Source organism: Solanum lycopersicum, chromosome 7 (genome assembly GCF_036512215.1).
Source record: "Solanum lycopersicum chromosome 7, SLM_r2.1".
Lineage (NCBI taxonomy): Eukaryota > Viridiplantae > Streptophyta > Magnoliopsida > Solanales > Solanaceae > Solanum > Solanum lycopersicum.
In genome coordinates this window covers 57,989,558-58,004,953 of record NC_090806.1, presented here as the reverse complement: position 1 = coordinate 58,004,953, position 15,396 = coordinate 57,989,558, and the positions used below count along the sequence as shown (strand labels likewise).

The window sequence follows — 15,396 nt, the reverse complement described above, 5'->3', positions numbered from 1 at the left end:
ATACTTAGCTCATTTGTTTTTTTAAAAATAAATTCTTCTCTGGTTTTAGGTAATTACTCAAAATTATCTTTAAAATTTCTCTTGGAAATCATAGTTCCCTTCTTCTAAAAAAAAGCCAAAGGCTTTGTGGAAGTCTAGTATCCTTTCTTTTCTCAAAATCTGAAAACATTAGTAATTCTTAGGGACTATTTAGTTGCCTTATAGTTTTTTGAGAATTTCAATAACTCTACTCTTCGCTTTACTTGAAATTTAACTCTTAAGAAATACTTAGTTCCCTTATAACTCTTTAAGATTTAACTCAATTCATCTTTTCTGAGCTTATAGCTTGAGCCTTAAAATAAAATTAAATATTTGCTTAAGACTCTTGAAAACATTAAGAACTTATTACTCTGACTTGCTCTTTAACTTTTAAACTTGACTCTTAACTTCTTTTACTTGGATCTTAACTTTCCTTGAATTGGATTATGGATTCAAGGATCATGATCTAATGTTAATGGATTATTTCATGATATTTAAATGTACCTTAGAGTGTTGGAATAAACTAAGAAACATAGTTACATCACTTAGAAACTAGTACAAAAATATGAGGGGAAATGGGGTCTCCAGGTGACCGTAGCGCTCTGAGAGGATGGGGCGCCAAAGCCTTACGGCAAAGGCTGCCTTGAGGGTATTTGTTTTGCGTGGCGCCCTAGGGTCTATTAGACCGGATTTCGATTCTTCTTCTCCGATTTTCATCTCCAAACCTTATAAACTCCCATGGATATTTCCCCAAACACTTAGGATCACAAATATTCTCAATAGCCAATCGATTAGACTCGTAAAACATTCCAGAAAGACGAATATAAACTAAAGGTATACTCTAACTCAAACAACAAGATTCAATTATTTTTAATCAAGAACTTCGATATTAATCATTAAATCTACTCTAAATGTTCTGAATTAAACATGTTGGTGTATGGGTGAAAGAACCCAACACAGTAATATCTCACATACCTTATAGGGATCACCCCCGACGAATTTCACTCGAAGATCTTACCATTCTTGATGATTTCTTAGCATTTTCTACTTTCTCCGCCCTAAGCGTATTTCAATTTTTTAAAACTGATCTAAGGCTTAGTTTTATACCTAATAAAACCTTAAAATAAATTAGGATATATTAGGGTTAAAAGACTACTTTACCCTTATAAAATCCGGATTGGACTTTCCTCAATTTTACAACCCCACTTTCGATAGGCAGATCAACTTCGTACGATGGCAAAAATGCACAAACTTGGTGGTGTTGGAAATATATCTTCAAGGGCTTTTCAACCATATAAAGAAATAGCCCTAACTTATCCTGAGTTAGAAGTTATGATCGCTTGAAAATGACCAAAAACTTACTTATACAATTAGGAAATTTTCTAGATTTTCGCCTTTATTTCTAAAAATGTTTTTTTTTTGTTTCTTGTCTTATTCCTAACTAGTTTGAGTTTACGATATGTTACAATGAAAATCAAGCAGCTCTTCATATAGCATTAAATCTAGTGTTTCATGAAAAGACTAAGCACATTGAGATTGACTGTCACTTTTGTTAGAGAAAAGATGCTCTCAGGAGATATTCTTATGAAATTTGTGAAGTCAAATGATCAACTTGTATACATCTTCACCAAGTCCCTCACAAGTCCTCGTAAAAATTGCATTTATAACAATCTAGGTACATATGATTTCTATGCACCAGTTTAAGGGGGAGTGTTAGAATAGAAATATGTATATATATTCCTACTTAGAATAGAAAGAAGAATAGAAATAGGAATCTCAGTTAGAAAAGGATTTCAATGTATTCTCTATAAATAGGATGCCAACGTAACAATTTAGATACAAAATTCAATAATATCTTTTTCATATATTTCTCACATATCTTTTATGTATTAGAGGAGTGAGTCTGTTTGCGTAGAACACATCTCTTTTATTCAATTTTCACTTAGGTAGTTCATAATCTTTAAAAATGTCAATAAACGCATGTCAAATTCACCAAAATTAGTGTACATTTGGAGAATCCGACACAGATGCGACATTGAAAGCGAAAAGTCTGTGCAAGTTGAATTTCAAAGAAGTGTTGTTCTCTTTGAAAAGAACTTATGTAGATCTCCGTTAAAAGTTTGATTAGTCATTTACAAGGGTCTTTACTATGTATTTCAATAAGATTTTTAAGAGATTACATGTAGTGGGTATATGTGATCAAGAATGTATGTAGTATTATAACAATGATCACATTTTTATATGGAGTAAAATGACCTTGAGTTTAATTAAGATTTTATATATAGTAAACATGATTGTCGTATGACCAAGATTTTTTGAAAGCAATACGAGAATTACCCTCTTGAACTTAAAATACTTTGTTGAATATGTAAAGATAAATTTTGATTTGACAAATCACGGGCTTCAAAGATGATCAATTATCATTAAGCAGTTTGACAACTTCGGGCGGTCAAGAGTATTCATTGCTCCCTTGATTCTTTAATTTAGTATTGAAGTGAAACTAATTGATCTATCAATAATCATTTCATGTGAATAAGATAGGAAAGAATATGATCTTTAATGGATTGTCATTGTATTGCTTCACAGTTTCATATATAATTTGACTATATTAACCTATGAAATGTCAAAATTTTATTTTGTTTCTAAAAGACTTTCAAATTTTCTAGAAAAGAGAGACAAAAAACAGTTGAAATTTAAATTATTTAAATAGGTCTCTCTTAGTCATTTTTAGCCATTAATTCATATTGAGCTTACAAAGTCTTTTGAGATCTATTTGAAAAGCTCATTATTATGTTTCTTTGAATTGAATAAGAATCTATAATGTATAATTATCCGAAGGTTGGTGACCATTAAGAGATCGGAGCAAGATCTTCCCATTGAATGTTTGAATATGTTATGTTAATATTTTAAGATTTTAGTCAATCTTGTAAGTCACTATTTAATTGAAAAGTTGAATTTTTTGTTTATTTTATTAATTTTGCGTAATGTAGATCAATCTAATAGAAAGATTAGATGAATCTAAAAAATTCACGGTATTCGAGACTAAGACGAGATGTCTTTTCAAACAACACGTGGTGATGAAATTGGTCAGCGAATGAAACTTTGTTTCTTGTTTTTCCCGTTGACAAAAATCTAAGTTGTGAACAATTTAATTACAAGAAAAAATACATAATAGTTGTATGTCATCCATCTTTCACGGTGTTATCATGTATTTCTGTAATCTAAGATGAAAATTGAACTACTTTTATTTCATTGTATTTTCTATTAAAAACATGTAAAAAGAGAGATGATTTGCACAGATATCTCAAGACAGATCAATCCTTAAAATACTCATGTCTCCGAGGATTATCTAAACAATTTTTGAATCCTTTTTGGCATTTTATATTTGATATGTGGAATGCCTATATTACTTGAGAAGGCATTCTTCAATATAATAACACTAAACTATACTTATTGGACATCTGAGTACATGTTATATGTAAAGTAAATGTGTGTATCTGTATTACTTATCTTCATGTAAATATACTATTTATGAAACTTTTCTACCCTATAGTTCTCTTGATACACAATTCAAGTCTATTTGATGTTGTTACCTTGTTGCTTCACATATACATCACATACTACTTGGTGGAAAAGCTATATCACACCTACACCTTTCAATCATATAAGCGCATAATATATGTTTATGCAGTTTCTGATTTATATATTTCTTTCCTATATTTTATTTTTTTCTTTATCATCATTTTCATCACCAAAATTTGTGAACGTAAAATGTTGGGCCTGTTCTTAGCACGGGCAATACCCATGTAGTGTATATGTGTGTATATATATATATATATACACACACACACACTTACTTTTTACTAATTCTACAATTCTTGATTTATTTTGTTTTATATTCCATATATGTTTCTAGTGTATGTGCTAATAATCATAAGGTTTTTTTTAGCATTCATAATAGTAAAAAAATTTTAATTATCTATTTAGAATTATACAAATATTAAATAAATAAAAATATATCATAATAATACTAATAAAATATAATGAAGCAAACAAAACTTTACTGAAGTCATATGTCTATGACTTTATTACATCTTATGAAAATTTCTTTCAAAAGTTAACTCTTTGTTGCATTGGGTTTGTGTAGCTAATATATTTGGGGTATTTTAAGGATTTGGTTGAAATATTTTCAATTTGATAGCTACAACTTCTACTGATGTATTTAGAAGGAGAAGAACAACAATAGATACAAAAAGATTGAAGTTACTCATTACGGAACTCAAAATAATATGTTTTCACTTTTTATGTGTTACTTGATTTTATGCTTCATTCTTTATATAGCGTTACAAACTTTTTTTATGGTCTCAATAGAATAAATTGACATAGATTTTCTAACCAAAAAGTATTGAATATGGTTAGTAACCTCAGTAGAGAGATTTATGTTACCTTTAATAAAATAAATTGACATAGATTTCTTACCACCAAGGTATCAAATATGGTTAGTTTCTTTAGTTAAAAGATTTATGTTATCTCAAACAAAAATTATCATGTAAATGTATACATTTGATAAATAATTGATTAAGATGGTGTTAGGATTGACTTAAAAGTTTGTTAAACCTACTTTTAAAGTCTATTTTTGACTTTTGAAAGAGTTTGACAAATATAAAAAAAAAACTTAATCTAAGTAAAACAAATGACTTAAAATAAGTTAGGAATTGTTTGAAAAAGTCAAAAAATACTTAAAAATAAATTTAAAATGACTTAAAATAAGTCAAAATCTAAAAGTAGGTCTCCCTCTACTTTTTATTTTTTAACTTAAAAGTCATTTAAGTTTGACTTATAATTTTTGACTTAAAAGCTATTTTTAAGTCAATCCAAACATGCTCTAAATATTTTATATTTAAAACAATTTGCACAAAAATTTATTTGAATTGATTCATTGATTACATATATTATGGTATCATTAAGGTTTCTTGTTAAAAAAGTACTCATTTGTATTTGTGATCCTAAGGGTTAGGGAAAAGAACTATGGAGGTTTCGACGATATATGATTAGAAAACGAGAGAAGAAAATCGTTCATACACATATGGATAACACCAAGCACGATGCACCACATTTGCGCAAGAGGTCTTGGGGCCGCGCTCTAGCAGTGTGCCAGTAAGGTGCCTAAAACCAACTGGTTTGACACGGCGCCCCCAAACGTGCCTAAATATGTGTTTTTAGCCCACTTTTCGTAGTTCAGTCTGATTAAGCCCTTCTAATGTGTTTTAAAACTTTCTAATGATTCTAACTACTCTAAATGACTTCTAATCATATCGATATCATCCAAAAACACAAATTTACAACCTTGAGTCCATGACTTCAGACTCAAGGAAAGTAAGAGCCAAGTCTAGAGAATTCTTAGAGTTCTTTCAAGAAGTCTTTTACAAATACTTTAAACTTGTCTTAAGATTTAAAGATAAGGTTGAGTAAGGAGTAAATATAAGAATAAGAAGAAGTTAATTTTAGATTTTCATAAGTCTCTCACAAATGCTTTAACTTCGTTTAAGACTTAAGTTGAATTCAGTCCAGAGTAAAGTGAAGCCTTTTCTTAAAAAACAGTTTATGAGGACTAAGTAATTCCAAAGTTGTATTAAAATGCTTTCACATTTGAAGGAATGGAAATTGAGATTTCCAAGGAGCCTTAGGGCTATTTTTCAGAAAAAAACTTAGCTTTCTAAATGAAGAAAGGAGGAAAACTAAGATTTCCAAGATAGCCTTTGAGCTGAATATATTTTAAGCACTAATCTCAAACCACACAATCAGTATATTTTAAAAACATAAGAGCCTTATATTTTGTGAGTAGTATTGAGCACCGATATGAGGGAGTTCAGACAATTCAAATCCCCCATAAACCATGTAATCATCATGGGTAGGAAGCGGTCATACTTTTTATATAAACCCTTTTCACAGTAGACTAGTTGATCCATTAGGCAGTTCAGGTCTTATACCTTTGGCCGGGTATAGGATGTGCTGGCTGCATGAGGTAGATCGTTGTATCATAACTTTTTCTCTTAAGTGATGGTTTTCGGTTAGGGAAACTCTCACATAAATATTTTATTTTATATACATCAGTTTACTTATATTTTTACATACATCTTAGAATTATTGTATCATTGTATACATTCAGAACACACAACATGTTTCTAAACAATTTTCTTTATATTGCATATGCTTTTAAATTGCTTTATATTGACATAAGTCAGTCATAATTGATCTATGTTATCCATGAGTCGAGCGGAGTCAAGGTAAGTGTTTCTTCAGACTCTTCTTCTAGCCTATGTTATTTAGCATTCCAATTCTTATACTCATACATTCAATGTACTGATTTCAATTTTCTTGCATTGTATCATGATGCAGTCATAGGTTACAAGGATCAACATCATCTAGCGCCTCGTTGATCCATTTGAGCACTCAGAGTCAGTGGTGAGCCTCCTTGCATTATGGAGGACACATTTACTTCATTTTAGTACTTTATTTATTAGGATGTTGTACGGTATGTACCAACATCCATCTCAGTTTTAGAGGCTTCATAGATAGATAGTCTAATGTTATCCTTTGAGTCTTTTCATTATTATCCCTTTTGTTAAGACTTGGGTTGTCAACTTTTGGCTAAGTTGGAATGTTTCAGCTTTATAAATATTCACAGTTATGGTATTCTTTTAAGTTAAGTTATGATTATTGTTTTCCGCTGAGTTAAGTAGCCAGGAAAAGGGTTCGCTCAAGGTCAGAAATGATCATCGAGTGCCGGCCACATCCAAACTTTAGGCTTAGGGCGTGATAGTTACTATGAATTCGCACCCCCATATCGGTTCTAAATACTACTCTAAAAAATATACTTAGCTCATGTCTTTTAAAATACTTCTTTATTTAGGTGAGATAATTGCTTAACACTTAGCTTTAAAAGCTCTCTAGGAATGATGTTCCCTTTTCTTGCTCAAAACTCTTTTGAAAATCTTAGTTTCATCTTATCTTAAATGTGAAAACATTTATAAATTCCTTGGTAATGCTTAGTTCCCTATAGAATTTTAAGAAATGAACTCAACTCTTAGGGAATACTTAGTTCCTTTATGTTTCTTTGATAGAAGAACTTCAACTCTTTACTTAAATTGAAACTTGAGCCTTAAAATGAAGTTAAAATGTTTAATAAAGACTCTTCAAAACCTTTAAGAACTATTCTTTGGATTAGCTTCTTAACTTTTGAATTGACGCTTAACTTCTTTGTCTTTGATTTTAACTCTCTTTGAATTGGATTATGGATTTAAGGTTATGATTCACGTTCCTAGGTTATTTCTAAGTGCTTAGAAATCATTTAAAGTAAATAGAATCACTGGAAGGTGTTAATATACCTTAGAAAGACTTAAAAGGGCTAAACTATGAAAACTGGACGAAAAAACCAATTTGGGCGCATTCAAGGCGTGATGCGCCAGACCAATTAGTTTGAGGAACCTTTCTGGCGCACTACAAGCGCGCCGCCCTAAATTTCTGATGCAAATGGGGAGTGCCACGCCTGGTGTAACTCAGATGCGCCTGAACTTCTTTCTTCTCTCGTTTTCTGATCCTAAATCTCCTAAACCTCCATAGTTCTATTTATAAACCCTTAGGATCATCAATACCTTCAATACCTAATTTATCTAACTCGAAATAAAACTTGGAAATTAAGAACCAATGTCAATGGACATTCATACAACTCAACAAATAGGGATTCGATAAGATTCATAAAAAATTTACTTCTAATCATGTAAACAACTCCAAAACCCCTGATTGAAAAACGTTTTGTGTGTGGATAAATTAACCCAAAAACGAAAAATCTCATATACCTTGATAGGGATCACCCCGACGAATTCCACTCGCTATTCTTTGGTGTTCTTGGTAAATCCTTATTTTTTCTCCCCTTCTTTTTTCTCTTCTCTTTTTTCCGAGCCCTAAGCATAAAGTTAGACTTCCTAATCCCTCTAAAACTAGTTTTTACCCCAAATAAATCCCTAAATTGAAATAGGAAATTAATTGGTGAAAAGACTAGTTTTTCCTTCCTTAAATCCAGATTTGGACCTTTCTCAATCCAACAACCCAACTTCCAATAGACATATCTCCCTTATACAATATCTAAAATGCGCAAACTCGGCAGATTTGAAAAGATCTCTCCAAGTGTTTTCCAACCATATCAAGAACTATCTCTAACTCATCCTGAGTTAAGAGTTATGACCGTTTGAAAATGACCAAAATTCACTTGTTAAACATAGAAAAATTTTCAAATTTTTTTTCTTTCTTTTCAAAAGTGATTATTTTTAGTTTCTTAGCTTATTCTTAGACATTTTGAGTTACGAGATGTTACCTAAAAATAAGAAAGTTAAGGGATTAACCATGACCATTGATATTTTTATTTGAACTTACAGAGAGCTTCCTAAAGAAAATAAATAAATTTTGGTGAAGGTGGTAGGAGGAGTGAGTAATGGAAGAACACATGTTTCAAAGTACCTACATGTGGACTGGTTAATGCCTATGTAAAGTACAATTATTAAAGTTACTTGTACATGCAAACCTACAACTAAGCTTAAATAAATAGTACAATTTTACATAACATGATATATAATTATGAACTGCAGTGTTAGTCTTTTTCTTGTTGATGTAAAATTATGAAATGCAATGCTAGTATTTTTCTTGTTGGCGTATATATAAGGGTAATATATCTCTTTAAGCGTTTCTAGATTAAAGACCTTGGCAGATTGAAGTATTTTATAGGTATTGAGATTGCTCAGTCTGTTGACACCCAATTTTGATCTTCCCCGATAATAATTAATTTTCGAGTTTCTTCGATTTCAAACGATCTAAATAATTGGTTTGACGAAATATTTAAAAAATATATAAAAAATTTGAGAATTATGCTAAATAATTCCCATCATTTTTAATATTTTGGAGTAATATATTTGTATTGTGTAAACATTTCAAAGATAATCTCAAAAGATTTTATTTTTTAGTAAGCTTTTATTAAATTAATTTATTTTAAATCATAGTTATATTTTCGGATCACTAGCTCGCATTTAAACTAATCATTTTATGTCGTTAGGAATAAGAGCTCTTTAATTAATTTATGTGAATTTGTATCGTTTAAGTTATGGCCAATAAGAAGTTAAATTAAATTTGGTTATGACTTAAAAATTATTTGGGGGCTTCTTCCTTCTGCAGTAGCAATGCATACAGAAACTATAGGCCACTCCAATTTTCCATTATTTCTCAGCCCAATTCTTTTCCTAATGCTACCCCAGCCCAATTTCTTGGCTCACTCCACAATTTTGACCCGACCCGGCCCTAGCTTCACTTTCCTTTAGAAAAAGAGACCCATAACGTGACAGCAACAACAAATTAACAATTTCAAACGGCGAAGACACGACGTCTACACGGCGTGAGGATGACATCAACAGTAGCCTCTTCCAACGTTCACGAATATACGATGAATACACGATAAAGTTCACCTCTGCGCTATAGTGCATCGTTTTTGGCTTTTTCTTCTCCCGTACGACAAAGCCACCTGCCATTTTCGTCCTCACAGCATGAGATCATGTCACATCGAGAGTCCATGTTGAGGAGTCGATCAAGAGCGTCCATCTCCCCTTTCCTCTTCAAGAATAGTTTGAAATATTCAGAAAAGGGTGTCTGCCTTTTTTGGTGAAAAGCTTTTGAATTTCTAGCTTGGGATGGGGCCTGGGTTCTTCTTCCGATTTTACCCTTTTCCGTCCCAAATTCATAATCCTGGCAGCCCCTTTATATGTATTTTTTGCTTCTCGTTCTGGGAGGAGGTTTTTTTTTGGCAAGAGATTTTTGAGGAGGAAATTTTGAACTAATAGAAAAACTAGACTGAAAGAAGAATTGAGGATAATAGTAAGAAAGTATTAGCTAAAAAATCAGGAAGACGTTCAAGGCTGAGCTCGTTCTAGTTTCAGTCGAGACCTCATATTATCACTCTGTTCCCGTCTCTTTAGTCTAGCCTCACTTGAGGCTTGGGTCGTCATCTTCGCTCGTCTTCGTGTCCCACTTTCGCTGCTCAAGGAAAGGTAATGCTCTCTCCGTTAACTGTTCTCTTTGTCATTCTTTTCTGATTTGTCTGTTGGTTGTTTGCTGATTTGATATCGATTGTTCAAAATTTGCTTCGTTGATATCTCTTCATTGAGTTTGTTTCTCGAATGTGATCAAACTTGTTTCGTTATGTAATACTCAATGTGCATCTCAAGTCGAGCGAATGAGTTAAGATGTCTATATTCTGAATTGGTATGTTGATTTAACTGTTGTTCAGATTTCTTGTTACTATTCTGTATACTTGGTCATTACATCAAGTTATTCTGGAAGCGTAGACTTTATTTCCATTCCCCAAAATGATATGCATATTCCCTCTTTCTAACTCTTTTGCTAAAAGCAATTAGTACTGCTTTTGTTGTTCCCTTTTATATGCAAAGGCTATACGAACCTTCATTGTCAATAGTTCTTCTTTTTCATCTTTTTTTACTGTTTATTCTTCTTTTTTATGTAAATGCCATCGGTAGTTCTTTGTTTATGTGTGTTAATTAGGAAATTTGAAGCGGCCTGTCTATTAATTTAAAGGGGTAGAAATCAATTTGGTAGTCATGCATCGCATGGTTGTTCAATGTTAGCTTAAATACGTTAAAAAATATATGTATTTTTTGCATAATTCGAATATGCTAGATGTTAGATGTCATTTTATTATTCCTCTGTGAACTGATTCTGTGAATTTGGATTTATGATTTGCCTAATTTTGAAAATGCCTATTTGGTTAAAATAATAGTGCAGCAACGTCTTCAAATAGTTGGGTTTTTATCACCTTATTTCAAATACCTCTGGGTGTTAAAGTGTTGGGAAGATGACGAGTTGCTTTGGTTCTATGTTTTTGTCTTGTCTCGATACATTTTGTCTGAGGTTTTTGTTCATGAATTTCTTTTGCTGATCAGCTGTTTGGGTCATCTCCATAATCCCAAGTGTCGAATTTTATTTTTCTTTCCCTTCAAATATATGATATTCAGCTTTACTAAAACTGCAAATATCCGTCGGATCGATGTCAACTGCGCTCTTCTCGTCTTTAAAATTGTAATTCATTTGGAGTTGATGTTGGATATGTGTAATGTCTGCAAGTTAGTTCATTTGATGAATCATTATGAAGTTTTTTTTTGAAATAACTATTCGTGGCGTTTCGTGGTACTTGAAGAGCATGCTTTAAGTTTTGATCCTTCGGGATTCCATTAAATGATAGTAACAGAATATACTTGTGTGTTTTGATGCTCATTTTCATTCAATTGGGTTTGAAATTTTAGGTGAGAGTCAAGGGTCTTTGGTTAATAAAAAATTTCATCGGTGGAATCTTGCTTCTGTTCTCTATTAACTGCTATCTATGGGGATTTTAAGTTGTATTAACTTTAATTTATTTGACCTCCTCTTTTACAAAATAGTCGATCTTCTACTCACTTTTTGTTTATTGTTATTGCATGTGGAATTCGTCCAAATTCATTACGAACACATTCCATTCCTTTATTTCAAGAAAGCTGCAAAGGCTTAAATTTTTTCCATTTTGAGTCAATCATCCCTTAAACTAATGAACATACCATGGAGCGAAATTTGAAGCAAACCAAGGAGTGGAAGAAGTTGGGTCAAGAAGCCCACATTATTTTATTCTTTACTTTGTATTTTGTAATTTTGGGTTCTAAGCCCTTGTTGTATTTCTTTTCTGCATTTTTTTTTGTAATAGGCTAAGGACAGGTGGAATGGGTCAAAGGCCCAAAAGTCAAATGGGTCAAAAACCCAAAACAGGTGGGTCCAAATTTCTGGTCCAGACAAACAGAAACTGGTTTGGACCCAATCTCTCTCTCTCCCCTTATTTGATTAATTACTTGTTATATTTGTCGTTAGTTGTAAGGCTAAGGAATTCATATCCCCGCAAATATAGTAAATATTTTATCAACTTAAAACTAATTCAAACCGATTCTAAACGAGTGAATAAACCCGTAAACCAATTTTAAAATTATTTACTTTGTTTCAAACAACTCTAAACAATATATTATTTCAAAATAAATTAGTTTTTTAGCCAAATGAGTGTGTTGTCGGATAACTGTAAGTTAGCGGATGTCTTGGGTGCTTTCAAAATCTTCCTAAGACGTAAATATGAATCTTCGAACCTTTTTAAGTATTTTACATTGATTTTTCTGTTAAGTCTTTTGAAAACATAGTTTTCTTGATTCTTTTTCAAAAATTAAGTGGCGACTCTATAAAAGTCAAAAACTTATAAAATATAATATTTTCCTTTTCCAAAATAAAACAAAAATAGTGACTCCGCTTGGGAAGTTGGAGGGTTCTAACCTTGAAACTAACGTTATTTGACTATTTGTGATAAATTGTTTACTTGTTTAGTTTACCTTAGTTTTGAAACTGTTGCATTTCCATGACATTCTTCCACCAAACGGCAAATAGTATGCATTAGGAAAATGAAAGTTACGTGGCTTTCCACATTTTTTTTTTCAGAAATACACAAAAATTCATTTGGAAGTATTAAACAAATAGTTGGAATGCAGTCATCAGACGTTGTTTGGTAGCTTCACCCCGATGTTTGTCAAATTTGAGTAACCGTCAACTTGAAACCTACTCTAATAAGCCTAAGCTAGAGCGAAATCAAAACAAAATTTAAGCATTAGCCTAAGAGGGCTTAATACACAAGGTGTATTAAGTCCATTTAGTAGAAAACTTCCAAAATCGTGTCTTAAGTCTTTGACCTCACGACACATCATTTTATGTGACATTTGAATGATGTAATTGTTCAAACCAAATTGGGGAGGGTAAACCTAACTAGCTTCTATTTTATAGAGATCATTTTCCAAAGTTCGACATGATCATAGAAGCATCACCCAACCTCAAAATATGGCATGTCAATCTCTACGGGATCATAGAAGAATCCTTAACAAATATGTGGGTGCTCTGACAGAATTGATCAACATGAACGGTTGGCAAAAATTTGTTGAGGTCCTCACAGGCTACTGGGATAGATAATGAATGGTGTTATGATTCGGAACCGCCGAAATTACCCTGACTTTAGGGGAATAGAGACTACGTAGACACAATAGGCATTGGGATAGAAGGGAAAGCAAGAAAGCAACAAGACATCTTTATCCCTAATAAGCCTTCTGTAGAAGATATTGCAGACAGGTTCGGGTTGGGAAAAGACTTTGCCTTCTGGTTCCAAGAATCCCATGTATAATTCAAAGATCTTTACGTCCGATTTGGACACGCAAGTTTCTACGCTACTTATAATCGAGAGTTCAAGAGCTCCTATAAAGAATGGAATGAAATTTGTTCATTAGCATTTGCTGTAGCATTATTGGGAACAATGGTATTCCCACATGGTTCAAGTCTGAGTATAAATACCTGAGTTATAACACTCGCGCACACTTTTTTCAAAGGGTATGAGAACCACGTGACAATAAAGTACTACTCTATATCTACTGTCATCTTGTTCTATATGTATCGAGCCGTGGGAAAATGCAAAGAGGGACATCGATACTTCCAAGAATGCAACCTACTCCTTCAGTGGTGGATTCTCAGCCACTTGGCAAAAGGTTCTGGCACGTAGAAGCTACATACTCTCGATAACAAGAGCACCCTTAAAGATTTGAATGACATGTTGTACTAGGCAAATATGGACAATTGGAGAACAAAGGGGAGATGGGCTCAGATTTTCTCCGAATTGAGAGAAGAGGATCTCTAATGGATGCTTGACGGTTTCATCTCCAAAGAAGTCGTCGTGGAGATCCGTATACAGATTGTGCTTCCTCTAAAAGATATTAGGTGAATCGCCCTTATGTAACCTTTTAAGTCTTGCGACAATTCAAGAGGAGACAAACTGCACCCAAAGAGGCATACTATGATGCTTATGTATACGATATTTGAGATGATAGAGTGAAAGACGTGTCTAAAATGTTCATAGAATGGAAAAGTGCAAAGCCAATAGATAAAACCACCACTGCCCCAGACCAATTTAATGCAGTATATGATGAGGGTTACAAAAAATGGTTGAAAAAAGACATACAAAGTATCGCTTCTCCAACCTCGCATAGCTGTCGCAGCGTGACAGACAAAGAAGCCAAGGCAGTGGACGAGCTACAAGAGGTAAATAAAGAGGACCAAGAAGTGTACGCTAAGTTTGTCAAGAACCAAGATACTCTTGAGAAGACGACTCAAGAGGTGGAAAGACTGAGGCGTTGTTATGACAATTTTGATACCTAGGTCAAGGAGAAAATTGAGAGGATGTGATACGAAAGCTTGGAAGACAACGAACGCCTAAGTAAGGGATTCTTGTTGATGCTAAGATATATGTTTCAGCAATACAAGACTCAGGGGGACGGCGATGGATCAGGACCATCAAGCACAACATAGTGAATTTCGCCCCTGTGTGGATTTTTTATATGTATTTATGTTGGTTTTTAGCCCCTGTGTGGGCCTGCCTTTATGGTACTTTCAAATGGCCCCTGCGTGGGTTTGTTTTAATGTTTATCCTTTATTCTTCCGTTTGTGAACATTATTATTCATTTGTGAAATTCATTTGAGGGGGAATTGTTTATATGGTTCAAATTCACGCATATTTCATTCAAATGCGCAAGGCCTACCCTTAGCACAAAAGGGTTCTCCTATATATTTTAGGACGCGATATGTGTGTTTAACTGTTTATGTTCTATGTTTCTATGAATGAGGATATTGGAAACCAACTCTTTTATAGAAATTTCAAAAAGTCACTATCACAAATGTCCGACCAAAATTTTCTGAGTCTTAAGTCTCTCACTTAAAGGACAAACCTCATCTCCAAATCCTAAATACTATTCTAGTGTCTCAGGAAAGGCAAAATCATCGCTATGGATGAAAAAGGATATTCAAGCAAAACAAAGTGAAGAAGAGAGGATCGATAGGTAGAAGCAGCGCGAAAAGCGTTCATATGAATTATTATTTCCTCTTGAGAGACCCGAAGAGGAAATCAATAAAGAAAGTTTTGAGGAGTTACTTGCCCGCCCACCTTTTCTCAAGGGACGTTTGGTAAACGGAGACAATAAAATTTTTCTCGAGGCATATCTGCACAAAGGCCGAAAAAAGATAAAGGTCATCTCGTGCGCTTTTGTTTTTTAACACTATCGATCTAGGGTCCTGCTAAGACCCGTTAAGAGAGCGCCCCCCTCCAAGTGTAAGTAGGAGATCTCTGGAAGACAAGTGAATGTCATCCTAGGGAGAAAGGACATAAAGTAGAGGAGTGTATTGGGTTTAAAAATGCAGTCCGTTATTTATTCAGTATGGATAGTA

The 15,396-nt window shown here is 33.1% G+C and overlaps 1 long non-coding RNA gene across 1 annotated transcript; it reads left to right on the top strand.

Annotated features, from left to right (window-relative positions):
* The first annotated feature begins 9,503 nt into the window (after positions 1-9,503).
* LOC101267540 (uncharacterized) lies at positions 9,504-11,920 on the top strand. The gene is made up of 2 exons (XR_182949.5): positions 9,504-10,109; positions 11,603-11,920. It is a non-coding gene; the product is annotated as an uncharacterized lncRNA (long non-coding RNA).
* The last annotated feature ends 3,476 nt before the right edge of the window (positions 11,921-15,396 follow it).